At 44.9% G+C, this 26,716-nt stretch overlaps 1 protein-coding gene across 5 annotated transcripts in view; it reads left to right on the forward strand.

Moving 5' to 3' along the window:
* Positions 1 to 26,716, forward strand: part of LOC138527208 (zinc finger protein 718-like) — a 561,133-nt gene that overhangs the window by 127,114 nt on the left and 407,303 nt on the right. The window contains exon 2 of one of the 5 annotated variants that reach the window (XM_069638323.1): positions 18,830 to 18,990. The exons of the other annotated variants lie outside the window; for them this stretch is intronic. The gene's annotated coding sequence lies outside the window, so the exon portion shown is untranslated. The remainder of the gene's footprint in view (positions 1 to 18,829; positions 18,991 to 26,716) is intronic. 5 annotated transcript variants of the gene reach the window in all.

The following is a 26,716-nucleotide window of genomic DNA, read 5'->3' on the forward strand; positions in this document are numbered from 1 at the left end:
GAGTACGGAGATTAATTTTGAAGGGAGAAGAGGACGTGTGGAAAATGGAAGCAATTATCTGAGAGACTTGAAAGGTAAAAGGGATTGGGAGTCCGGGTCGGACTGGGGCATACAATTGGTTCGCGGACCAATGAAAAAGTGGCAGGTACTTACAAATGGCGATGTGTTCCTTTTGTAAGTAACAGACTGTTTAATTGGTAACCAAGGGGAGTTGTTTGATAAAGTGTTTGAAATCGTGCATTTTAAAGAATGTTTGTTTAGTAACGGGGTTCAAAAGCACAAGCCATGCAGTGCAGTAAGTTATCAGGCTGGCCCACTTTGGCAAACAAACTGGCCCACACTAGCATGTTGAGCCTGCACTTCGGGCATTACTCTATTGCCAGTCCGAGACTGGGGGAGGCACTAATCGTTCACAAAAATTGTGTTAGTATTAAGCAACAATAATTCCATAAGAAAGGATGGTAGAGTGCCTCGCAGTCCATCTCTGGGAGCATGGAATACTCGACAATCGCTTCCACTCCACAGCAGCTCCTTTTTGTTTGACGCGTGTGGATGAAACCCAGCGCCTGATTCACAAAACAGTTTTCAATAAAAATAGTTTTTTGAATCCGCCCCCTTGACTTTGTATCGGAGATGGTTAGATTTTCCGATCTGAGCCCTTGCTAGCAGTGAGACATATGCCAAAGGGCATTGAAAGACGTGTGTGTGTGTGTTTTTTGTTTAATTTGTTTTATTTTATTTTTTGCAATGACACACAAACTATCGTTTATTTTGAAGGAACTAGGCCTTCTAATCCATAGGCGAAAACATAAGTACGTTAATGCATATTTTGAAAATCCTTTACAAAATGCTGAACCAGGAAAACAAAGGCCCTTGGTTGTGTTAATTTAAATGCATCTTATTTCGTAGCTAGGCTTGCCCCTTCATTTGAAGCAAAATCTCAACGCGAAGCCCTACTCACATTTTCAATAAGCCCCTTGACAGAAGAAAACTGAAGGGCAATAGAACTGGGAGGGAACTCATCAGGCTTGGTTTCAGTTCTTTTACCGCAGTTGTACGTTTGTTCTTGTTTAAAAACCTGCATTATACACAAATATATAGTAATGCTGAAATTCCATTTCACTCAATTGTACACCAATTCTTTTTGACGAATGATGAAAAGCTGAACTGGTCCTGTCTCAATTGGATCTTGTGTCTTTCAGGCTGTTCAGATTGGTACAAGATGCGCATTAACCCACTTGTTTACCTTTCCAGAATAACAGAGCAAAAACAAAGCCATTACCTCTTTGTTTTTGCTTTGTCACCCCGAGTGGGACGGGCATGCCCAGACGTGGGTCCCGTGCCTGCTGGGCCTAGAGACCCAAGCTACTCCTCACTGATGAGCCCCAACAGGCAGAAACATATTTGGGGAGGATGCTTGTGGTCTCGTGCAGCAGGGATGTGACCTAGCAGTTCGGGCTGGACAGCCCCTTTTGGGGTGGGACCAAGCCTGATTTGCATATGGTCTTTCCCCTTCTGTAATGGCTTGGCAGGCGAAGAACGATGGTCTGGAGGGTTGCCAAGAGCAATGTCGGTAGTTCAGATTCATTCTAAACCTTCCAGCCATCACCTCTTTGTTTTTGCAGAATAACAGGGGACACTCATTTTTATTTCTGATCATTTTATTAGTGTAAACACCTCTCTAAAGGCTTTTATTGTACGCTTTTATTTCAGCAGAACTATATCTGCTTGTTTTACATAAATAACTACAGCGGCACTATTACCCCACCAAGCCTATTTACCAAGGAAAGTTGCAGGGGAAAAAAAAGGTGAGTGATTCTTTAACCATTGTATGTGCACACCAATAATAGAATGACATAATGAAAGTTGCCAATATTGTCCAACTGAATACAATTTGCTCTTGCCACGCCTAACATTAAGCTAGCACTTGGCTAGTGTGGCAAGACATTATGACTAGCCTGTGCCCCTAAAAGGGTGATCAGGACCTTTTTTTTTTTAGGCACAGGCTGGTCAGCAGGTCTTGCCAGATTATATTGTCCACCATAATCGCCTGACTCGTTTTGCCAGACGAGAAGCTGAGCCAGGTACACTGGCAAATGGTTGACTTTTCCCCTAGTCCTTCTACCCTTTCACAGAAACTGTCCTGATGTGAAGTCTCCCCCCCCCTTTTTTTGTTATGTTATTTGGCATTTAAATAGCGCTCTATATATATAATTGGTATGACCTCAAATCACTTGTGGGTTGAACGCCTTCGGGGACCGTAGTCCAGGTCAGTCGAGAGAGTAGGGTATTATAGGGTGCTTGGGTGCACTCAATATGTGAGCAGCTGATGCGGTTGCTTGATAGTAGCTGCATCCCAACATTAGGTGTGGTGGTATTGAGAGATCAGCTGAATGTGTGCAGTCTCGTGGTTGGTCTCAGAGACTGCATTCTGGCGGCATTAGGCCTGTGTAGGATGCTTATGTGTGCAGCTATGCCGATTTTTATTATTATAATTTTTTTTTGTGGGATGTAGCTGCGTTCTAGCAGGATGTTGAGGTGTTCATGGGGTATTGTTCATATGTGAGCAGCTAGGCCGAAATTGATCGAGGGGTGTAGCTGCACTGTACTGTGTGTTGGTGTTGAGTAGAAAGTGAGCATAGTGGTAGGAGAGGTGAGTGTCTGGAGTGGGTGTTTTATTCTTACGAATCCACTGTTCTGGAATACATTCACGCACTTCGCGATAGCTGCTCTCAGTGGGAGATGGCACAGGAGGTAGCTAGGCATGAGTAGTAGACTCATGAAGCTGCTAGTTAGTAGTCCTATATCTAGCACCTACAGAACGCTAAGGTTCTCCTCTCTGGTAACTGTTTCCTGATTCTGTCTTGGTGACTTGTTAGTCGTTTTCAGTGGTGTCATTGCTCGGTGTCTTCCTGAATGTATGTCAGCAAGTTGTAATGGCATTCCAATGTAATGTCATTGAAGTCGTGGTTCATGGTATTGCAGGGTTTTAGTGGCCATAGATGGTCTTAATCAGGTTTACGGAAAGAGACAGCTTAGAGCTTTGCGGAAGGCCATCTAGTCTTGGGTGTGTCGAATGTGTGGCAGAGTGAGTTCCACAGAGTTGGAGCCAAGGTTGAGAAGGCAGATCCTCCAATCCTGGCTGAATTGGAGGTTGCAATCACTAGGGCAGTAGATGATCTTCAGGTGCGTGATGCGAGGTAGGGTTTGATCTTCTCTTGTAGGTACGTTGGGCCGGTCTTTTGCACTGCTCGGTGTGTAATGCATAGGGTTTTGAAGGTGGCCCTTCGTCCTACAGGGAGCCAGTGTAGGGTGCAGAGAGCGGGGTAGATGTGGTCTCTGTGTCCCAGGGCGAGAAGGAGTTTGGCAGCAGCGTTTTGGGTTCTTTGGACTTTAAGTTGTTATGCCAGTGCTCCCAGGTATAAGGAGGTGGCATAGTCCATTCTTGACATAACAGCAGCAAATCTGTTGGGGTATGTGAGGTAAGGGGAAAATGCATCTAAGGAGTTTGAGGTGGAAGTGACAGGATCTTGCAGCCAAGGCTTTTGACTGTTTTGGAGAGGGGTGCTGGGAGGGGCATGGGAGTGGTTGCTGGAGAAGGGCAGTATTGCCATACAACATGATTTCAGTTTTATCTGGCTTCAGACGGAGGGCGTTTCTTGTCATCCATCTGTCAATATCACTAAAGCAAGCTTCAAGGTCGGGACAGGGGTTGGTGGTTGTTTTGGGAATTCTTAGAATAATTTGGGTATCGTCAGTGTAGTTGCAACAGGAGAGGTTGTGTGAGCGAATGATTCCTGGTAGCGTGGTGAGATAGAGGTTGAAAAGGAGAGCAGAGAGGCAGGCGCCTTGGGGTCTCCAGTGTTCACAGTGCGAGCAGTTGAGACAAAAGGGGAGAGGAAAGCAATTTGTTTCATTTTGCAGAGGAAGGAGGGAATCCATTTGAGTGCCAAGCTGCAGATTCCTAGGCATTGGAGGCGATCAAGGGGGATAGAATGGTTAACTGTGTCAAAGGCTGCTGACAGATTAATGAGAATCAGCGCTGCACAACCCTCAGTCTGCCGCGACCTTGAGATCATCCCAGATCGAGATCAGAGTGGTTTCTGTTCCATAGCGCGACCCGAAGCCTGTTTGAACGGGGTCGAGTAGTTTGTTGGATACTTCGAAGCGGTTGAGCTTGGAGTATGTGTCATGACTAGTCTCCAAATCCAACGCAGGAGCTGCTGAACCCCACAGACCCACCAAAGCGTAGCGCTCTCAACCAACTATAAAACCAGTTGAGCCCGTGACACCCCGGGGGGGAAAGGGGAATTTGGATAAAATAATAAACTCAGACACTGGAACTTGAATTCCCCCCAGGAGGTAAGTATCTGCATGAATGTGAGATCAACAAGTTGAACAAGTATAAGTATATAGTATAAGTATGCATATATATACATTTCTTGCACCCTTTAATTCTAAATGAGAAACTCTTCCATTAACTGGCCTTACTTGAGACTCAATTGATGCATGCAAAGAGTTCATCAGTTTGCCTTACTGCCACAGCACTTAGGAAGAGAACTAAATTCAAACAAAAGATATGTCTTTCTTCTTTCCTTAGCTGAAAACTAAAATTCATTCAGAAAACCAACTCATACTACAGGAGCCCAATGAACCACTTAGCAATTCTGGATAGCGTTAATTTTCTTTGAAAGAACTGACATAGCAACTTTTTCTTTTGGTTGTTCTCATTAGAAGACATTTGCTTATTCTATTTACATAGATTGCATTGGTTGACTGGTTTCTATACTTTGTATTTTACTTAGCATTGTTGTTTCACCTTTAAATGTTTTCCATTAAACTCTCTATTCCAGATAAGAGTTCAACAATTGAAGAGTCACTAGAATATGGTGTTGAATGTTTTCCTTGCTTAAATTTGGCTCACAGGAAAGTCTTTAATAAAACTCTGTCTCCGCGCACTCGCGTTCAACCAGGATATAAGTAAACAAATTATGAACAGTTTGTCACACGCGCGGTTCGCGTAGCCAAAAACAACGGAAAAAATAAACAATACACGAGCCGCTTACCTTATCTTCAAAGGCAATAACCCGGAAAGGACTTACTCGTCTTCTCCTCAGAACTTAGTTGACGAGCTCCCGTGGCTGGACTGTCAGGTCCTGTCTTTGAATCTTCTTGCAGGAGTGATGCTGGCCCACCAGACCCCCAAGGTATGCCTGCTCAATAATCTCTTAATAGATAAAACTACCAAGCTGGCAAACCCCAGGGAAAAGGGGAATGGAGGAGAAAATAACAACTGCAGATCTTCACTGGTTCTTAGACACTGCTAGGTGTTTTACTTCTCTGGAACTGGATGGATGGAAGTTTCATCAGTATGAAGTGTCTGTGAAAATCTGCTGCCTATGCTCGATTGCTGATAGGCATCAATATTGAGATATACTTCTTTATTTCTTCTAAGTAATATGTAATTCCAAATTCTTTTATTCTTGAAAACCTGGTTATTTCTTTAGCTTAATAAGTAGCAGAAATTCTGAATAGAACTTGCTTGTAGCTATTAATTCATTAAACCTTCTGAAGAATATGTTTTGCTTTTTATTGAAGTCACTTGTAGTCTTTTCACTTTTCATTTCTTTTCAGATGAACAAAAAATATAGAATAAATATTTGGTCTAGTATGTTCCGTAAATCACAAAAATATTTATACTCAACTGATATATTGCTTCCACTTTCTTGCTGGTGATTCTCATTTGAAACAAGAAATGTTTATAAATATGTCCTTGTTAAATTCGGAAGAATTCCGAAGCTCTAAGTATCAGTTTGATGACTTGACGATGACTTGACGCTCTGAAAACAAATATCAGCTGACCAGACGAACCCGACGCTACGCGCAACCAGGACGAAGTTGAAAAAATAAAGACGCGAAGCAAAAACAATAACCGCGCCTTCGGAAATCGATATACTAGACTTTTAAACTCAGCTCAAAGATAAGCGCACACAAAAGATGCCAACACTGCGGCACAACGCCACCGGAAAACACTAGTACGCAGTACACCTAACCAGGAAATGAATTACTCCAGAATTGGAACGGCACGCCACTCACGCAAGCAGGTCCTTTACTCTAATAATAACGTATTACTAAAACGAAAGAAAAGGAGAGCCTGCAATCGAAACGAATTTGATAATATAAAAGTAAAATCTAAAGCAAATCTTATTCACAATAACTATATTAAATAACTAGATACCAAACCAGAATTCTTTCAATATTATTTCACACAAAAACATCCGCGAGTGAAAAATAAAACGGATATAGTTTCTTCTAACTCAAATACACGCGCAGGTTAACACAAATAAAGTTCTTGTTAAATTGCAGAATGAATAGCAGCGATACAGTAACCATCAATAAAATATACAAAGCCATACAAGATTGGATGGCCTGCAATTCACTTGCCCTGAACGACAAAAAAACTGAACTCCTCATCGTGGCATCTAAAAACACCCGGGCGAAACTCGACTCCAGCTATGCTAGTTTCCACATTGCCGACAATACCATTCTCGTCCAGACGAAAGTCAAGACCCTAGGCGTCGTTCTTGACGAAGAACTTTCTATGAAGTCTCATGTCTCCAGCATTAAATCTAGCTGCGGTCTTATGAATAAAAGAATAGGCTATATTCGACCATTCATCTCGGAAGAAAACTGTGCCCTTCTGTCCACTGCACTGATCAATTCTAGATTGATTATTGCAACAGCCTCCTAGCGGGCACCACAGCCTCCAATATCCAATCATTACAAGTGGCTCAGAACAATGCTGTTCGTAATATCTTCAATCAGTCCCGTCGTACACACATTTCCATCTTTAGGAAAAAACTTCATTGGCTTCCCGTTAAACATCGGATAACGCACAAGATATTGACCACGACCCACAAATGCCTCAGCCTCTGTAGCCCCACTTATTTGTCAGCCCGCATTAGCATTAAATCTAACGCGAGGAACCTTCGTTCATCCTCTGCCACTATTCTCAAGCATCCAAAATACAGGACAGCCAAATTTGGAGGTACCACTCTTGACGCTCAAGGTCCCCTTCTATGGAACAAACTCCCAGCCCAGATGCGGCAGATTCAGGACTACACTGCATTCAAACGTGCTGTAAAAACCCACTACTTCAATCTGGAATAACTCTTTGACACCTCTTTCTTCTTTGCCATGTGTGTTTGTTTGTTTGTTCAGTTTTATGTGCGCCCTGAGGCCTACGGGCATGTTGGCGCATTACAAGAATTAAAATAAATAAATAAATAAATAAAATAAATAAATACAGTTTCTTGGTTCTTTAGAAATTAACTTCTTCTTGAGTATAAATCAAAAGTATTAGCATTTCACATTGAAACTTAGCTTGCTTCATCTGTATGTAGTCCTTGAGGAAACAATGATGACTTCTTCTTAAATGAATTTACTGTAGTAGCTCTTCTCTCTAGATTTTCTTCACATTAAAGATTACTAAATATTCTTATACTAAAATTCATAGAGCACTGAAAACTGCAACCTTCCTCAAATGAAACTGGAATGAAAGGCAGTTTAGAATCTTAGTGAAAGTTCCAAACTACCTCACAACACTTCTCCTTCAATCACTGTTGTTGAACTGAACCTCCATCTTGGCTTGGGGAAATAGGCACTTCCTGAATAGTTTATCATTAAGGAAAGTTATATAGATTGTATCATGTTTAATTCAGAACCAACACTCAAACATCACTCAAACATTACTCCTACATACATATGTGATGATGAAATCTCCTAAATAGAATTTTTCTAGAGTAATGTTTCTTTGGAAATGTACTATGGGATCCTGACATGGACTCTCCCTGAGTCGGCTCCATCACACGCGATTCATTACGTAGCCTCACGAAGACGAAAGCAATCGTAGGTACCGATCGATTCCCCTGAAGAGGTAGCATATACATTAGAAAATCGTGCGATTCATTCGGAAAACAAATGCGCACAACAATACGCGCATATAATCAAAAATCATTTTTTAAACGTGCGTTTTCTTTTGGTAATAACAAACGCGTAGTAGAACACGCGCATGCAGCCAAAGATTATTTTAACCCTAAACAAACCGGGTCCTTTAGATCTAGAATGAAATTACTTAAGCAAGGATTATAACTTTCAACTAAGATACCACGTTAGTCCATAAGAAGGCTGGTAATTAGCTCTGGTTCTTGAAATTCATGTAGCTGAATTTTATCCTTCTGCTCACAGAAATGAAATCTTCCTTCCGAAGAGTTGGGATGATTTTTATCAGGTTACTTCAGAATTCAGTCTTCTTAACTAAGACCCTAGGCCTAAAAGCTCAGGAGAACACAAAAACATGACTTGCTCATAAAAAAAACTAAATGAAAGTCAGTTTAGAATGTTTCGATCAAACCTTTGTTTAACGCTCAACCAATCATGGCTCATGCTCTCTTCCACCATCTTGGCTTTGTAACCCAACTGCATCCTAAGAACTAAAGTTAAGGCCTAACCAAAAGCAGAAAGAAACTTAACCTAAAATTAAATATTTTAATTTCTCAGGGACCTACATCTACCCAGAGACCCGCAGTATGCAGCCCGGTCAATGAGTTTTGCCAGAAATCTGGTGTTGGAGATCGGCCATTCATTCTTAGGGTCATGGGGGTCGAGGGATGCCTTTTTTAGAAGAGTTTTGACATGCGCTATTTTAAAAGCCTCTAGAAAGATGCCAGAGATGAGGGAGTCGTTTAGTATGGACCTTGCATGTTCTCCTACGCAAGTAGAGGAGAATATTTCTTTCAGAAGAGAGGCGGGACAGGGCTCAAGGGGGTTCTTGAGGGTCTGCTGCCGGATAGTAGATCTAGGAACTCGTTTCTCGAGATAGGTTGGAAAGAGTCAAAGGTTGGCATTGCGGTCGTCGGGGCAACGGGATCGGGAGGGGTAGGTGAAGGGCAGGGGGTGAGGGTGGAGAGTTTGATGTTAAGGGTTGCCGTCATGTCAAGTGCAGTGTTGTAGAAATGTAGTGAGAGTGAATCGCAGAGCGTTTGCGTGGGGGTGGTTTGGGCAGAGGTGCAAGTAGGTTTCACAAATTTGCAGATGATCTTGTGGACTTCTTTGCTGCCACAATTCAGAATTAGTTTATTGTAGTAGGCCTTTTTGGCTTTTCGGATCTCAGATTTGTAGTTAACGGTGGTAGTGGGCAAACCTAGATCTGCTGAGAGCGGTTTTAGATGCTCACCATTTGTGCTCAAGAGTTATTTTGAAAGTCTTTAGATGGGGCGCGAACCATTTTGGGAATGGCTCTTTGCGTGAGGCTGCGGGGCATGAGGGGGTGAGAGGAATTAGTGATTACTTAAGCCAGGAGTCAAAGGATTCGATGGTTAAGGGTCTACCACAGGTCAGCGGTGCTGGGGGACAGAGTAGAAGGGCTTCGGCAAGTTCCGGGAGTACTTTGACTTTGTTCCAACATTTGAGATCAAAAGTGAGGGCAGGGGGAGTTGTGGGGGGGAGGGGGGCTGGTGTGTGGATAGGGAAAGGCATGGTAGAGTGGTCGGTCCAGGTAAGCGGTGTGGGACTGGATATAGAGACCAGGTCATAGGTGCTAAAGATCGCATCAAGGGTGTGACCACCTGAGTGAGTTGGTCTAGTGGTATGTCGGGAGAGGTTGAGTGCCTCAAGACTGTCGACCAGAGGTTGGGTCATGCGGTTGTTGGGCATATCGAGCCAGATATTGAAATCTTCCAATAGTGTGAGAGTTGGGTGATTTACCTGAATGGTAGCTATTGAGTCACAGAGATTGTTGACAAAGTGTCTGTCATATGCAGGGGGTCTGTATATGAGTAGGAAGCTGTGAGTGAGAGTTGATGATAGCGAGAGTTTTACTAGAAGGGATTCACAGGTAGCGTTGCATGTCTGGGTTTCGGCGAGTGAAATGGAGAAATGAGGTTTGTATAAGGTCTGTTGTGGGCGATAAGTGAGTAGCCAGGGGAGAAGGCCTTGTGCGCGACTGGGGCAAAATCTTCAGAGAACCAAGTTTCATTGATGAAAATGAGGACAGGATTGTCAGAGAATAGGTGGTCAAAGATGCTGTGTCTGTTTCTCCCCAGGGATCGGGCATTGAAAAAGAGACATGCGACTTCATGAGAGGAGGTGATTTTCATGACGCTCGTCGCTGGGATTGCTTGGTGGACATGGGAGCCCAGTGAGATGGGAGGTGTGCTACGATCAGTCTGGGTAGTTGAGACTGACTGAGGGGGGCAGTGGGGGATCTGGATGCATGTACTATTCAAGGGTCAGGTGAGTGGGTTATGTTGTTGGGGGAGCTTGAAGAGTAGGCGGGCGGTGGTAGGTATGCGAGAGCCATGGTGGGAAGGATCAGGGAGGGTGGTGAGTGGTGCACGTTAGGTGTGAGGGGTTGGGCGAGTTGTTTGTGGTTCGAGTCTGGGGGGCGCTAAGGGTTTAAGTGTACTGGGTGAGTAGTAGAGATCAAGGGGGTGGAGATGGGCAGAAAGGGGGGTAGTGACTGATGGTAGGGGTGGGAAAGGATGGGACGTTGGACCGATGGAGAAGTGGTCATGTATGGAGAGTCGAGGGAGAGGGCCGGTCACCTTTTCCACGTTTTGTGGGTTTGGCTGCCAGAGGGATGTGAGAGAGGGTGGGAGGGTCAGAGGGTCATAGGGGGGGAAGCGGATGAAGCAACTGTTTTAGAAAGGGTGAGACGTGCTACTTTTCAGGGAAGGGAAAGAGTATGAAGTGGGAGATCTGTGGGCGGGAGTTGAGTAGGAGCTGACTGGACAGGAGAGGGTGGAATGGGAGGTAGGTTGAGAGGGTATCGCAGGTGAAGATGTGGGGGGCGGCAGGCTGTGCAGAGTTTGCGGACTGTGTTTTTCTTCAAGGGATTGCGCTTTCAAAGGGTGCTGGGCTTTCGAGGGAGAGGTGTTGGGGGGCAAGGGGTGGTGAGGAAGTGTGGGAGTGAGGTAGGGTGCGTGGATGGGGAGCATGTCGGTAGAGGGATGACGATGTCGGAGTGACGTGGAGCTCTACATCAGTGGGTGTGTGGTAGTCCGGGTGTCAGAGGGGGATTGGCAGTGGCAGGGAGGGCTGAGACGGGCGGTATTGGTCTGGGTGAGGAGTTCCTGAGTGAGTGTAGAGAAGCTGTGGTAGTGACGGCCGCCTTGTGATGTTTGGAGTGCCAGAGAGCTCCTCTGGCTTGTGAGTTTGAGATGACGCGGGTTGTACGGACGGGGAGTAGGGGGGGCCATTCTCAATAGATGCCAGGGGGGGTCGAGGGAGGATGATATGTTCGGGTGGGTTGAGGTTTGTGCGATGAGGGTTTCCGGTGTGGGGTGGTTGGCGCGCCAGAGCGCTCCTCTGATCTTAGAGTTATAGGTGGAAAAATGTTTGGGGAGATGTTCAAGGGGGGGGGGGGTCAGAGTGTATCAGTGTTTGGGGGCAAGGTTTGTAGGTGGCGACCCGATGTGGGGAATAGGGGGGTACATGAGGTTAGGGGCTAGAGCGGAGGTTATGCGCCGGGGGAAGGGAAGAGTTATGGGGGATGGGTGTGGTGCAGAAGGGGCTGGATGATGGGTCGGAGAGGCGGTCCTTGTTGATGTTGTATCTCCACCCGGAGGGGATGTCAGTCAAGTTTGTGGGATGGAGTAGGAAGTGTTAACACAGGGGACAACAGTAAGTCCAATAACAGTAAATGCAAAAGCAGTAGATGCAATAGCAGTTCTTAGATTTGGGACACTTGGATAGAGGGAGAAGGGCCTAACAAAGAGGACCACAGTAAATGCAGAAGCAGTAGATGTAATAGCAGTTCCTAGATTTGGGACACCAGGATAGAGGGAGAAAGGTAGCGAACCAGAAGTCCCGGTTTTGCCGGGACTGTCCCGGAAATTGGAGCACGGTCAAGATTATGTATCCATTGGAAACTGCAGTGTCCCGGTTTTTGGTAGTAGGTCTTCATAGCTGGCAGGCACAGCTCGCACAGAAGAAATGATGCATTTTACAAATTAAGATAGTGTTAGTTTGTGATAAATGAATTATAATATGTGTTTATTTGAACAGTAACATTTGAACGCCCTTCTCCTCCAACTGCTACTGAAGTGTAGTGCCCTGACAGCCACGTTCAAGAGTTAGTCCCACTTGTGTGTTAGTTGCCCGTCCCGTTTTTTTACTTTTTAAATTGTTCACCCTAGAGAAAGGGCCTAACACAGCGGACAACAGTACATCCAATACAAGTAAATGCAAAACCAGTAGATGTAATAGCAGTTCTTAGATTTGGGACACCTGGATAGAGGGAGAAGGGGCCTAACACGGGACGGTAAGTACAATAGTAGCAGTAACAGGAACGCAAAAGGGCTAATTACGTGGGCAGTGTTTGGTTAGAGTCAAAATCTAATAGCAGAAGGACTCAACAGGAGGGTTAGAATGAATTTCGATGAGTTTGTATACTTCACAGAAGAGCAGCAAGTATAAGTCTCCTACCTGGTCGGACGCTGCTGGTTGACGGCTGCAGACACCACAGGCTCAAATGGGCCAATACGATTTGGAGCTGCTTCTTCAGGAGCTGCTGTCCTTTACCTTCGGTCCTTCACCAAAGGGGCTGCCCTAGACGTGTGTTCTAAGTGGGTTTCTGATGCCCAGTCAGGCAAGGGGGCGGGCTGGGATACAGGTAGAGGGAGAGAATCAAGGAAGTAGGATGGGCAAAGGGGTCGGGAACAAGAGAGCTGGATGGGGCTCTGGGGGGCTAAAAAGGGTAAAACCAGTACAACAGGGTGCGTGGGGGCCAACAATCACCTGCAAGACGCCTGAAAAAAAGTGGCGTGCAGTCAGGGACGCCGAGGCACTAGGCCCGGCAATTGCTATTCAGGCGAGGGGGCGGGCTGGGAGGCGGGTGGAGGGAGGGAAACTAGGAACATACAACCAACATACAACCATATCAGCCATATCATATTATTCACAACATACAACCATGTCAGCCATCTTGGTGCTTGGCACACTTTATCTGAAATAATTTATACAGGACATCAGTAGAATGGTAGAAAAAATACTTTGACATTCTGTCCAAAAGATGCTCCACGTCTTCAGTTGATTAGCTAGTGGATCAGCTTTAAACATTAAGCAGTTTCTGTTCAATAACTTTTTATTCGTGTGCGAGGTGCTGAAGAAACGTGGGGAAACACTACCCCAAAGTAAGAAATGACAATGAGGTAGGTAGAAATGCCCTTTTGATTAGTTTTTGCAGACCGAAGCAAAATCACCCAGCCCATTTGTCCTTTACTAAAATATCGATCACAGAAGATATTCCATTGGTTTGTTTACCTGTTTCTGTGGATGGGTTCATGTTCTTCACTACTCTGTGTTTTCTTTGGCTAAAGATAACTGTGCATTCCTCCCTGACTTAATGAAGTGGAACTTGCTGTACTCTGGCAGGGGTTTAGCACTAGGCAAGGATGCCTCCAACACCTACGCCTGCTATATCTGATTGCAGAAAAATTAAAATGCCCTTTTCTTGGGACTGCAGAATCCTCTAACTCCCATTGCAGTCCCATGGGTGAGGTAAAATGTGATAAAACCAGGATTTACTAGTGTCAGGTCCTGTACCTGAGTCTGCGGACGCTGCTGAGCCCCCACAATCCACCGAAACCGTGAAGTCAACTACCGGTTAAAAACAGCAGAAATCTCCACAGCTTCAAGGGAAAGGGGGAAGTGGAGAAAATAACAAAAGACACAGGTAACTCCTCTTGTAGTCGAGAACCTGTAGAAATATATAAACAAACAACATTAAAATCTCATTAACTAAAACCTTTCTCCACTGTTCCCACTTTGTGTAAAGAAATACCTGTAAAGTCTCCCTGAAGAGCTGTTGATGCTTAAATAGTTTTTTTGATGAAAATTAAAGATTTCTTTAAAAGTATTACAGATAAATCTTGTAGTCCATGACTCTTAAACAAAGTCCATAAGATTTCCATTTAGTTCTCAGAGAATGCTATACACATTCTATTGGAAGTCAAATAGAACTTCTTTAACAAACTGAACACTCTCTTAACATATAAATAATCTGTTGAAGGGTAAACCTTTCCAACACAGATAAATTGCTCACAAGTTCAGAAACAGTTTTCCATTTAACTTCTGCATGCAACTTTAAACAAAGTGTTCATACAAACTGTTAATTTCTCAAGCGTGTGTGCGAATAAAATGTAATCAGAAATTAGCATTAAACTTCTAACTCGCTAGCGCGAGCAAAAGTGTTCATTCAAACTTTAAAAACATCTTTCACGCATGCGCTAGTAACTAGTGGACTGAAATTACTTGAAACGCCAAAACTCGCATGCGCGAGTAAACAGTATTCAAAGGCCTTTGAACAAATACATTAGATGCGCATGCGCGAGTAAATAGCGTTCATTCAAAAGTGAACCTATTACGCTCATGCGCGTCCATAATAAAATAAAATACATGTGAAATAGACGAGAACACTTCTCTTAACCAACCGTCTACTGCGCAGATGTAAGCAAGTAAGGAACCAGAATCATAACATGCGCGATGACAGGAATTTACCGATTCCTACAACCCCGTCATACGCGCATGCACATAAGCCAGTAAACGTTTCAAAGCGCGAAACGTGTTACAAACCGTCTCGCATCTTTTTTTAAAAACTTAAATGATAGAATCATTAAGAATGAAATCGAAATGGCATTTCATTAAAATAAGAAACTCAATCCAAATACGAGTTACCAAATAACTTGGAAACGTTACATACAAAGCATAAATTTAAAGTCAAAATTATAAAGTTGCGTGAGGGAAGAGCTTCTTACTCCACTTTAAACATACAGTCACTAATGAGCAGAATACAAGTTACTCCTTAACTAAATACCTAAACTAGAATAAATATTCTTCTCATCAAAGCCATTAATACTTTCTTCACAGAAGTATATTTTTTGAAATAAAGGCTCTTCACAATCTTCAAAAAAGAAAGGCTTTAGAAAGCAACGATGAGGAAAGTTCATTAAACATGGATTTTCGTTCAAAATCTTTTTTCAAGTCTCAAAATAAAGTCTAAATACACAGATCAAAGGAAACATGACCTTCCTGCTTCAGGAAAGACAATGAAAGGGAGTTTAGAACTTTGAAACTGCTCCCAAGACTCCTGGACATCCAATCACCAGTTTACATCCTGACTACCAATCAGATACCTGATTGATTCCCTTCTTCTTTCCCACCATGCTGGATTGGGACACACTTCTCCTGATAGTATGATAGTTAAGGAGAATGAAGGAAAAAATTAAACATAAACAAAATTATCAATGAAAATTAATAATTAATCAAAGAAATCACTGACAGGGAACTTATAACAGGGACATGAAACCTGACAACTAGCTGTCAGCCGGAAACACCAGACACAGCTGTACAAATGAGGTCAGTGTGGATGAAATCCGGGCAGGTGGCAACTCTACTCGCGCCTCAATTTTGCACAGTATTCCAGCGGCCAGCTCAAAGGTGTAAACATGGGTGTCTGGTCAAGCCTTTGATTGATTTCTTTTCCAGGGCTCCGTTTTGTTGATAGGTGTGGTCCATTTCTAGCTATTCTGGATTTTCATCTCGCTCGTCCCTATTGTAAGGCAAGTCACAAATCCAAAAATAAAAAAATCAATCCAAAGAGCCAAAAAGAAAGCACGAGATGTGAGAAAAAAAAGTTTATTATAACACATCCCGGGCTGGGAATAATAAAGAAGACATTCAACATGACTTCTGAAAATGGCTGCATTTATAGTAAGTATCAGAAGTGAAATGACGACAAATGTTACAAGTTATTCACAAATCTTCAGCACGTGATTGGGCATCCTCACTTGTACTATAGGTGAATCTATACAATACTTAGCCCTATTGGCTCCTCCTATCCTCATCACCATGCTCAGACATTAGTTTATTAATTATTTCGCACTGAGATCATCTTCTGTCTCATGATGCTGATTGGATGCTACTCTTTATAATTTGTATCGTCTAGACTAAATTGTTGATTGGCTGTTGCACGAGGAGTATTCGTGGAGTGAGCTACTTGATAGATTTCAACCAATCCCTGTGTGAGATGTGGCAACAAAATGATAACTTTACATCCTTCACATCCATCCATTAACTTCATCGTTGGCACCAACTTACCATTGCCATCATTATGAACTGTTGTTCATTGACAGCTTAACATTGCAACTCCTCGTTGGAAACATTACTCACTTCCCTTTCAATGCTTCCTTTCTCATGGCTTGTGCATTGGCTCGGTCTCTTGACCTTATGAACTGGGGGTTAGAATGTTTGCCAACTGTATTCTCTTTTAAATGCATGAATGCGTCTCTATGTATATACACGAAAGTATTGTACTCCTAAATAGTATTTTGGTGTGCACTGTTAGGTTTATTCTTCAATTTCCATAAAAGACCTCAATACCTAATTAATTCTACTCTGTTTGAATTACATGTCTTGTATGGTTCCTGTCTTAGTGATTGGATCTCTTTCATTGAGGGCAGTGTTGCATCTAAGTCATTCTTCCTGAACATGTATCCCCTGCACTGCTCATTGTTTCACCCTTGCTCAATTGTGTCCTTCATTGTGATATGTTTCAGTGTGCTGGTTAGGAACATACGTTATATATCTTTTGAACACAGGCCTGGGAACTCAGCTAAACTGATGTATTTCAACCAATCCGTGTATAGTATGTGTTCCTTAACTCTGGGGTCTGTTATTTCTTTGTTGCTCTTGCATGACCACACTACCAAAATCCAGGCTTGAGAATGTGTTCGCCTGCCTGCCTTGACCAATCATTGCATGGCATTCAGTCTTGTTGTGGGAAGTTACAGCTTTGTACGTGTGTGCTTATTTGCAAGGGTCTGGCTGATATTTTGGGCTAATGGCTGAGTTTGTCTTGAAGCCTACTTATGTGTCAACTATGCAATTGATGAAAAAAGTTCACCTTTATTTGCTAGTACTATGAGTGCCCCTAATGGTTCCCAGACTAATGTTAAATACTACTATACTTGTTAGGAGGTATGTGGGTATACCCATGTACATTGTCTGCAAGTTATAGTTTACTTGTCCCTTGGGGACAATGCTCATTAAAGCATGTTTATTTGCACATTTTAAGCCTACACTGGAACTTCTACATGCATGGAGCTGCTTTCTTTATGCCATGCATTTCTTCACCGGGATGTTCGAAGCTTGTATCTTCATGCATGTTGGAGGCGTGGGATGTACTCCCCAACACTATTTTTAGAGAGGGCACAGAGAGCTTGAGATCTCTGCCACATATTTTTTTATGTCAGTCTCATGGAGACTCTGGTGCTAATCATCTGTTCCATGATGCAGTAAGTTCTTCTAATTGGTCTGCTGTAACGCAGTTCTGGTGGTTCTAAGTGATCCGACCATGGCTGATTTTGCCGCGGCCGGAATGTTCGCATGAGAAAGGTGCGAACCACCAAAACTTTGCACCGTTCTCATGCGAACACACATACATACTACGGGGGCTGCAGGGGTTTCCCCCGCATACCCCGCTCACTATACTGTAAAGTATAGTGAGCGGGTGTTGCAGGGGACACCCCCGCAACCCCCGTTTTAAATTTTTTTTTGTGGGTGTGCTGCGGTGGTGTCCCCCGCAACACTCCACTCACTATACAACACACCTTTGGTGGTAGCATTTTTAGAACTTTCGGTTCTTGCAACCATTTATAGTCCGTCAAAAAGTACAATTCCGTTCTGGTACCACCCTTCCAGTTATTTATGCACAACTCATAAAACCGTGTTGAAATGGGAAAAAACACTGTTGGACAGTGGGGGCCCTGATTAGCAGCACTTGGGCAAGAGCACTAGTGGGGACTGTGTAGAAGGCTGTGGGTGGATTGTGAGCGTGAAATGCTAGGTTAAGGGGATTCTAGTGTGGTTGGTTGTGACTGGCACTGTCTGTGGTTGAGGGCACCTTTTCTGGCTCCCATGTGGGGGTGTCCCTGTGTTGACGAAAATACAGGGAACCCACAGACCTATGTGCGGTTTGAGGGCAGCAGATAAGAATTCTTCTATCTTGCAGAGAGGATTTGGCGTGTGAGGATCATTTTAAGTTCTTGTTGTGGGGCATGCCATTTAGTATCCAGACACATCCCAAACCACTAGTCCAGGCATTATCTATTACAGGCAGTCATTGTTCGACAACCAAAATTAATACACAGGTTTTAACTCTTGAGGTGTACAACTTTGAATTGGAACACAACCCAGGATCTAGAATGTCTTTTGTAGACGGACTCTACTGCCTTCTTTGCAGTCACCCAATGGTAAAGCAGAAGATGATAAACTAGTGCTAACTGAGCAGAATATGGTGAATGGGTGCTAATTGCCCAAGTTAGGGTTAATGCCCTGGTTCCTTACCACCAATATTCTCCACATTCCCTGACATAGGGCCTCATTATGAGTATGGAGGTAGCTATGGTGCTATTAGCGCCATGGCTGCCTCCATACCGGGCTCCAATACCGGGTTCCTTCAATGGGGAATTACTGGGTCATTCCAACATTGGAGGAGCACATTACAAATGGCCCGTTATTAGCTCCCTCTTCCCCCCGTGGGACCCGGAAAGGATGTCTGGTTTTACCAGACGTCTGTTCCGAGTCCCGCAAAGGGAACCTGTAATAGGCGCTCCCGTAATGAAGGGTGCCAGTCCCATACCGGCACCCTTCATTACGGGAGCGCCAGGGTCGTAATGAGGCCCATAGTGAGGGGTGCCAGCCACCAGATAAACCTCTGCTGGGAAGCAGTATAATGAGGAAACATTATTTCTTTTTTTTCTTTTTCCAGAGCTCCTCCCATTCATTGGGTGGGGATATAAGATACTGTTCTACCCGATAACCAACTATTGTCTGAAGCCAAGAACCCAGTTTAAAGTCCCAAGTATGAACAGGGTGGGAGGGAGATCTGCGATGAGGAAAAGAAGATCCCAAGAGTAAAGAAAGGAACCTGTAAGTAATCCTGGTATTGCCTTACTCAGTTCTTGACTTAGTGAAGATTTATCATACCCGGATGTTGCACCATATAGCACATCAGACAACCATTGCCATGAACATGCCATATCTTTTTCAGAGTATCGTATTAGTCAGGTGACACCCCAGTATATCCGTGCCTATTAGTCGGGTGACACCGCACCTGGAGTTTGCAGCGCAGGATGGGTGTGGAGCGAGAATGCCTAGTGGCCGACCTTCAAATATCAGACTTGGTTACTCCTTTCACTACCAGCCCAGGAAGCATTCACTCCCCTATTGTCTCTGTATTAAACACAGGCAACCAGAGTTTGCTCTAATACATGGGGCAATTAAATTGTAAGCCTGATCCATCTGTTCAAGGTGGCAGTAAAAGCTAATGGGCCCTGATGTCTGGGACTGAAAGAGAAGAACAATGAATCCAATTTGCGTATAGGAGCTTTGCAAGGGAGCTAGAGGTGCAACAGACTTCCTGCTTTAAGGGGGGGTGAACCTGGGGGAAAAAATCATGGATGGTATTCTCTTCTGATCCCTGTGTATAAGGAGTAAACCTGTAATGTTTGGTCGTCTTCACTTGTTGCTCTCTGTTGCTTATACTGCACCAGTTGTTTAGGGTGTGTTATGGAACCAAATGCATCTGGCCCATGGGAAGTGGTAAGGAGCTTCGAGCGGCCACGTTTAGGGAGAAGGTGTTATGGCTGCTGTGAGCAAATGAGAAATGTAAATGGAGACGGAACACCGCCTGTGAGAATTGCAGAAATGGTAGTGTTCTTAAGCTACTAGCTGATGTAATGGCCACTAAAAGATGACCTTAAGGGAACGTAGCAGTGCATGGAGCCGTTTGCAGTGCATCTAGGCCAACAGAAGATCCACTTATGGTAATGCCCCGGGGACATTTGCGAGGGTCTCAATGAAGGCCCCGGGGCATTACCTGAAATGATAATCCCCCACCCCCCTGCGAGGGGCCTATTGCTATTAGTTTCCCGGCCCATAAAATGGGGCTACTAAAAAGCATTTGTTTTTCAGTTCCGAAATACGCGGCATTTTGGAACTGAAAAAAAATGGCTGCCGGGGAAGGGAAAATGAAGTCTGTTTTCCCTTTCCATGGCGGCCATAAAAAAAATAGAAAAAAGTAAACAAAAAAAAATGCCCGCCATGGGAACGGGAGAAGGAACTACACATAATCCCTTCTCTCTTTCCATGGCGCTCAGTAAAAACAGTAAACAAAAAAATGCCCACCATGGAAAGGAAGAAGGGACTATTTATAGTCCCTTCTTCCTTTCCATGACGGCCTGACGCAGATCGGGATTGGACGCGATGGGGACACAAGTGTTCCCAGCGTGTCCGTTCCCGAAATGAACAGAAAAGAAGGTAAGTGGTGGGGGGAGGGCAGTGAGGGAATTCTGGGCATGGGGAAGATTTCCCTCATTCCCCGGCAAGGGGAGATGGCAGCCGCCAGCCCTGAGGAGGCTCAGGGCGGCGGGATTACCGTCTGGTAACGCTCGCGTTCTGAGCCTCCCCATTGGCTGGGAAGCCAGAGGCCGCCACACCCCCCTCACCGGGTACTCATTGGGAATAAAGCCCTGGGAGGTTGGGCGGGAGTTTAAGAATTTAAGAATTGTGCAGCGTATGGTTCGACTGTGGCAAGCTCAGTCCAGGGTTCCCTAAATGCTTGCATCGCTGCAAGATGGGCATTTGGTGTAGAGACTGCTTGGCCCAAGTTCAAACACTTCCCGAGGTAGACTAGTATTTTGAGTGGGTCACAAGTTTTAGGGCGACCTGTAGCTTGACACACGATTCTGAAAACGATCCCCGATGACACACAATTTTAAAAAGGATCCACAATGCGAGTTGTAGCTTTTTAGAGTGGTACTCTGCTAGAATGCTCAGTCACCGCTTTTGACTCACTCTACGGCTTTAAGATTATTTCCAAGCCTCAACACCATCGTGCTGACTATGGGGTTGCCTTAATCTTCCCTGAATGGGTTCCTTCTTCCATCTTACCCACTTAGCTCTACTCTTCCTTTGAGAGCCTGGGATGCAAATTGGTTATCTCTCTCTCCTTCCCCCTGACCATTGCTACCATTTTCCAGCCGCCAGGCGCTACCTCCCTGTTCCTCTCTGAATGGGCTGATTTCAGCTTCTCCATACTGTCAAGGTCCTCCAACCTGCTGCTCCTTGATCACTTTAACATCCAATTGGATTCCCCTGGCACAACATGCAAACTAATTCATTGACCTCTGCACTTCTCTATCCCTCCCCATGCTCCCTTCTGGTCCAAAGCACTCTGCTTAACACACTCTAAACACCACCATCCACTCAGACCTCCCTCTCTCTCTCATCTGCCCTTGTCACCCCTCTCTCTTGGTCTGACCACTCTTCTCTCCTCTACCTGGGTCCCTATGGCTCTGTAACCTCTCCTCCAAAAGCCCTACCAACCTCGTTCATGAACATCCGTCCGATGAAACGAGTGTCAGCTGCTGCTTTCCCTTCCACCTTTATTCCCCATGCCCTCCCAACTCCGACTCTACCACTGACATTGCTCTCAGTAACTTCCACCTGTCCATCACCAACAAACTGGTCTGCCACATGCACCAAAGGCAATACAGACTCTCTATCCGTGCCAACAAAAGGGCCACATTCAGGCACGGGTATCTGGCGCTGCCAACAACACGGCAGAGCTTTTCAAAATCTGAAGGGCACTTGCTAACCCTTCCGGAGTATCCTCCTTCCCTATTCCTTCTCAGGCCCGAAGCAGCGCACTCGCCCCTCATTTCATCACCAAACCTCAGGAAATCCTGAACAGCCTTGTCACTCACTCTCCCATCCCTCCCCCTTGCCTCCCTTGGCCACTCAACCTCCTCCTTCTTCGCCCTTGTCTCACCGGAAGAAATCACCAGAATTGTCCGCTCCATGAAGGTCTCTCCCAAACAGGTTTCCCCTTTCTCATCCAGAACCATCGAGGACAACATTAGCTCTTTCGCCACCTGCACTCGCTGATATCTGTAACCACTGCTTTGCTATGGGTTCTTTCCCCTCCTCCCTCAAGCACTCCCTTGTGCGCCCCGCCTTAAAGAACCGTCAGCAGACCCTTCCTGTCCAGCCAACTACCGCCCCATCTCCATCACTCCCTTCCTGGGGAAACTGCTGGAGATGTTAGCTCTGTACCAACTCAACTCTCACACTGAACTTGTTGGCGGTCTCCACGACCATCAATCTGGGTTCAGAGCATCTAGAGTCACAGAAACTGCTCTTCTGAACACCCATGAAGAACTGCTTGCATCCCTGGATTCCAACTTCCCTGCTGTCCTCATCGTTCTTGATCTCTCCTCATCCTTCTTGATCCACTCCATTCTCCTACAAAGGCTCCATGACACCCTTGGTATCTCGGAGCGGGCACTGGACTGGCTGACCTCCTTCCTAACTGACCACTCCTCCTAAGTCATCCAGGGCACCTTCTCCTCTCCTTCTTCCTTCTCAACCTGTGGTGTTCCCCAGGGCTGTATTCTCTCGCCTTGGCTCTTAAACATCACTGAGCTGGCCCCCCTCATTTCCTCCTTCTCCCCCAACTTCCAGTGTAATGCTGATGACACACAACTCTTCTTCAAACTTCCAACTGACCCTCTTGCACCTTCCATCATCCCTGACTGCCTTTCTGCCATCCAGGTCTGCTGCAATTCCAATGATCTCTGCCTCAATGCCAGCAAAACAGAGATCCTTCCAATTGGGACCCCTGTACCTGACTTCTTCCCTTCACTCTTGCCTTCCTCCATGGGACCCCCTTGTTCCCTCTTCTGAAGCCAGAAGCCTCTGAGTCATCTTCGACTCCTCTGTCTCCTTCCTCCCTCACACTCAGGACATTGCCAAGAAGTCCCACTTTCACTCTTACTTTTTAAAAGAATTCTGCCTTTTCTCACCTTCCCCTAGAAGCTCAATGTTATCTGAGCCCTGGTTCTCTCTAGGCTTGATTATTTCAATAGCCCCCTCCTGAATCTACCTTCGTCCACTTTGCGACCACCCCCCACCCCACCCCAGCTAATCCAGGAAAGGGCAGCAAGACTTATCCTTGGCCTCAAGCCCAGGGACCGCATCTCTCCTGCCCTAGAAAGTCTTCACTGGCTCCTGGTTGCTTTACGGATTAAATTCAAATCCCTCTATATCATCCACAAGGCTGTCAGGGGCCGGGGACCACAATAGCTGCAACTCTTACTAAATATTCCCCCTCTAGACCTCTGGGCTCCTCTGGCACCAACTCCTTGTGTGTGTAAAGCATTTTGCTAAACAGAGGGCAGGTGGTTGATCGCTTTCCTTAGCTGGCTCCCTTCTTTGGAAGAGCCTCCCTCTCCCTCTGCGTCTTGAGCAGGACTTTCTTGAATTCCGGAAGATCCTCAAGACCCTCCTCTTTACCTCCTCCTTCCTTCCCTCTCTCCTATGCTAATCTCACAGTTGCTTCTTTGCGGTCCAGGGCCTTTATTCATCCTCAGGGCCCTGACCTCCCACACCCAAATGGCCCCAGCTTCTGTCTATCCTCAGCACTTGCCTCGGCTCACCCTCCACCCCTGGAGGATCGCACTTCCCTTACATTGCACTTCACCTGCTGCTCACACATGAGCACCCAGCACCTATCCCATTCCCTCTCCCTTCTGCACTTGTACGTTCTGAATACCCACAAGGCATAGTAGGTTCGCCCTCCCCCACTGTATTTAATATTTTATGTATTTTAATTGTTGTTTCTCTTCCCTTGTCTCCTCCCTGTTGCCCTGTGGGCGCTTTGAAACAGTATTAACTTCCTGTATAAGCGCCTAACAAGCGAACAATAAATAAATGTTGGATTGTCTCCGCAACTTCAAATGTCTTATTGCTATGTGTTTTCTCCGCTCAATATCCAAGCAGAAAGCACAGCTAAAGTTGCAGGCCTGACCTTCTCAGCGGGGACAGAGTCAGATGAAGTATCCATTCCTCCTGGAGAGCTGGTTGCAGGAATCTCTGGATCCTGGACTTTCATTTGAAATCGGGTACCATTAGAAGTAGTCTGGCCCCCTCTCTGTAGATCTTGGAGATTGTTATATATTTGCCCTCAATTCCAGTGGCTTCCATAGTGAAGTTCGTAAGGCCTCCTCCGGGAAAGGGCTTTACCACCATGCGTAAAGGTCACTGTGATGAGCGCTATATTGTGGCCAGGGCCAGGAAATCCATTGATGGAAACCTCACACTTGTGCAGATTCTTTTCAAAAATGTACATGGAGAGAGTGCAAGTTATTGAGAGGAGGGGAAAATCCTGATCAGTGAGTCTGACTAAATGTTCTTTTTCCTTGGAAAGTAAAATGCTGGTGGATGTAGGAGATGATGTTCTGCCCAAGAGCAGATATCTTGTGCCAGCTGCGCTGGAGACTTGGAGAGTTTCACCACCCCCTGTATACTGTAGCATTTCACTTCTATATCATAAATGCAGAAATGGGTTTTCTTTGATGCAGGGCTTTGAGAAAAATGTATAGAAATTATTCTGATTGTCATCGTCTGAGCTTGTCTGACTGTCTTGTCTAATTGAGCGCCTATGAATTCTTAAAAACTAGGTCATGGTTGACTTGGATTTCTTGAAGTTGTTCACCCAACCATGGTGTCAGGTTCCCATTAAGTATTCCCTTTATAAGGAAGGTCTGGGTTAGGGAGAGCAGTGCTTTGTGCAGGAAAGGTGAAAGATTTAAAGTTTCTTGTTAAGGGCTGGTAATGCAGGGAAAATGCATCTTTTCCTTAACATTGCCTTTCAGGATACAGGCGTGGTCCCAATCCAAAATGGTGGGCATATTGAGCAGCAATGATAGGCTCTGAGGCGTTTGTGAGGTAATTTGGAATCCACAGGAATATTCTAAACTGCCTTTCATTCCTATCAAGCTCAAGGGAGGACAGAGTATGCAGAGCTCCAGAACGTAACAAATGTACAACTTGTAATGCTCACCTGAACTCTGCGGGAACCTTCTGGAACTCCAACTGACTTCTACCTTCCTGGGAATTAGACACAGAATTTCTGTGAAGAAAATAACAATTTTCCCTTCCTTAGTTTTCTTGTTAAATAGGAGGAACAGACTGGTAACTATAGAACCAGCGATATCTCACCTTGTTATTTAATTTGTTGAGCTCTCCATCCTGTTCTATACAGGGGCGCAAGTCCTGAAGATGGGACACAGGAGAATGTTTTCTTTTATAAGGGGCTAAATGGGCTCTGATGGAGAGCAATTATCACTGGGAAGAGGAGTGACAGAAACCCTATCCTAATTTGACCCTAACAGGGGCAATATGCTGTGGTGAGATGCGTGTGTAAAAATACAGACAAAAGAGCAGTGAAGAACTATTACGACTTGCCAACTTCCTCACAACAATGCGTGACAGAATAGTAAACCCCTGAAACTAAGTAGAAGGGTCAAAGAACTACTCAGTCGGAAACATGGAAGCACCTTATGACTTTGCTTAATATGAACATGAGTGTGACCCAAAAAATTCTGACTAGAAACAAACTTCCAAGGCAAACTCCACAGCCAGGCACGAACCTGTTAATGACAACGTAATACCCTGGAATGCGTAAGGAATTCTAATAACATTTATACACAATTCAAGTATCTGATAAGGCAGCAAACGAAACAAATGCATTCGCACATCACTGGGAGTACTTGCGTGAGAGAAAACTGCAACGGACTGTGAGGTGAGGAGACCGCTATGATAGGACTCCGGACTATGGACTGTGACGGAGCCGGGGCGACTGCAAACTGGAAAAAACAGGAAGGAAACTAATATCTAGTAATAGTTACTCAAGGAATGAACGGTAATTAAATGTGGACAAGGAATATTTGAGCTGTGACAGGAAACGGAGGTACGCGGCGAGCGTTCCATCTGAACTCAGACGAACGACGCGAAGCGCAAGCCTCCTGATGGGCGGGGCTTAAATAGCCGGCACATGAAAACAACTAGACCCGCTAGCTAACTGACTAAGAGGCACCACCTAGCGGCCATTAAAGAAACTCCAACCAACCATTAACATGGGGGAATTAGAATCAATAACCAGCTAGGGCAAATGAATTCCATATGCACCTGTATCTCTTAGGACTAGTATGGGAAACCTAACCTGTGGTCATGACACAAATGAAGAAATAACACAAAGGAAGCAGAAACTTTGTTGAGACCATCAGTCTGCAACAAGAAGAAAGAGTTCAGATAAGTGCTGAGATTAATTATAGAACTAATGGGTAATGGAAGTCAAGTCATTGAAAAGCAAATTGTGCATAGTTTTCAACCTTAACTTGAAGATTTCATTAATAAGGCTTGCAGAACTAATATTTTGAGCTCTGTAGTTTTGCAGGTCATGCGTTTGTTTAAAGGTTCATTTTTCAGTCGAAATTGAGAGAAGTGAACGCCGTGCAGTCTCAGAAGTCTGTTACAAATATATCAGAGGAAGGGACCTAGAATTGCGTGAGCATCACACGAGCGTCATGAAGGCCAAAGGAGTTATCGTGTATGCACAGAAAAGTGAGCAGCGTTGATCAGGTAGTTGCGGCTTTCATAGCATGTCGGTTCGGAGAAGTTGCAAGTGTGATTGAGTGGAGGCAAAAGGTTTCCAGCATAGCACGCAGGAACAAATCCTTTGAAGAAAAGAAACCTACATTGCGCACAGCAGTGAGATTGCTGAGTGGCTCATGAGTAGCAGGCTGCAAGTAAG

Source organism: Ambystoma mexicanum, chromosome 1q (genome assembly GCF_040938575.1).
Source record: "Ambystoma mexicanum isolate Mex_15411 chromosome 1q, UKY_AmexF1_1, whole genome shotgun sequence".
In the NCBI taxonomy this organism is placed as follows: domain Eukaryota; kingdom Metazoa; phylum Chordata; class Amphibia; order Caudata; family Ambystomatidae; genus Ambystoma; species Ambystoma mexicanum.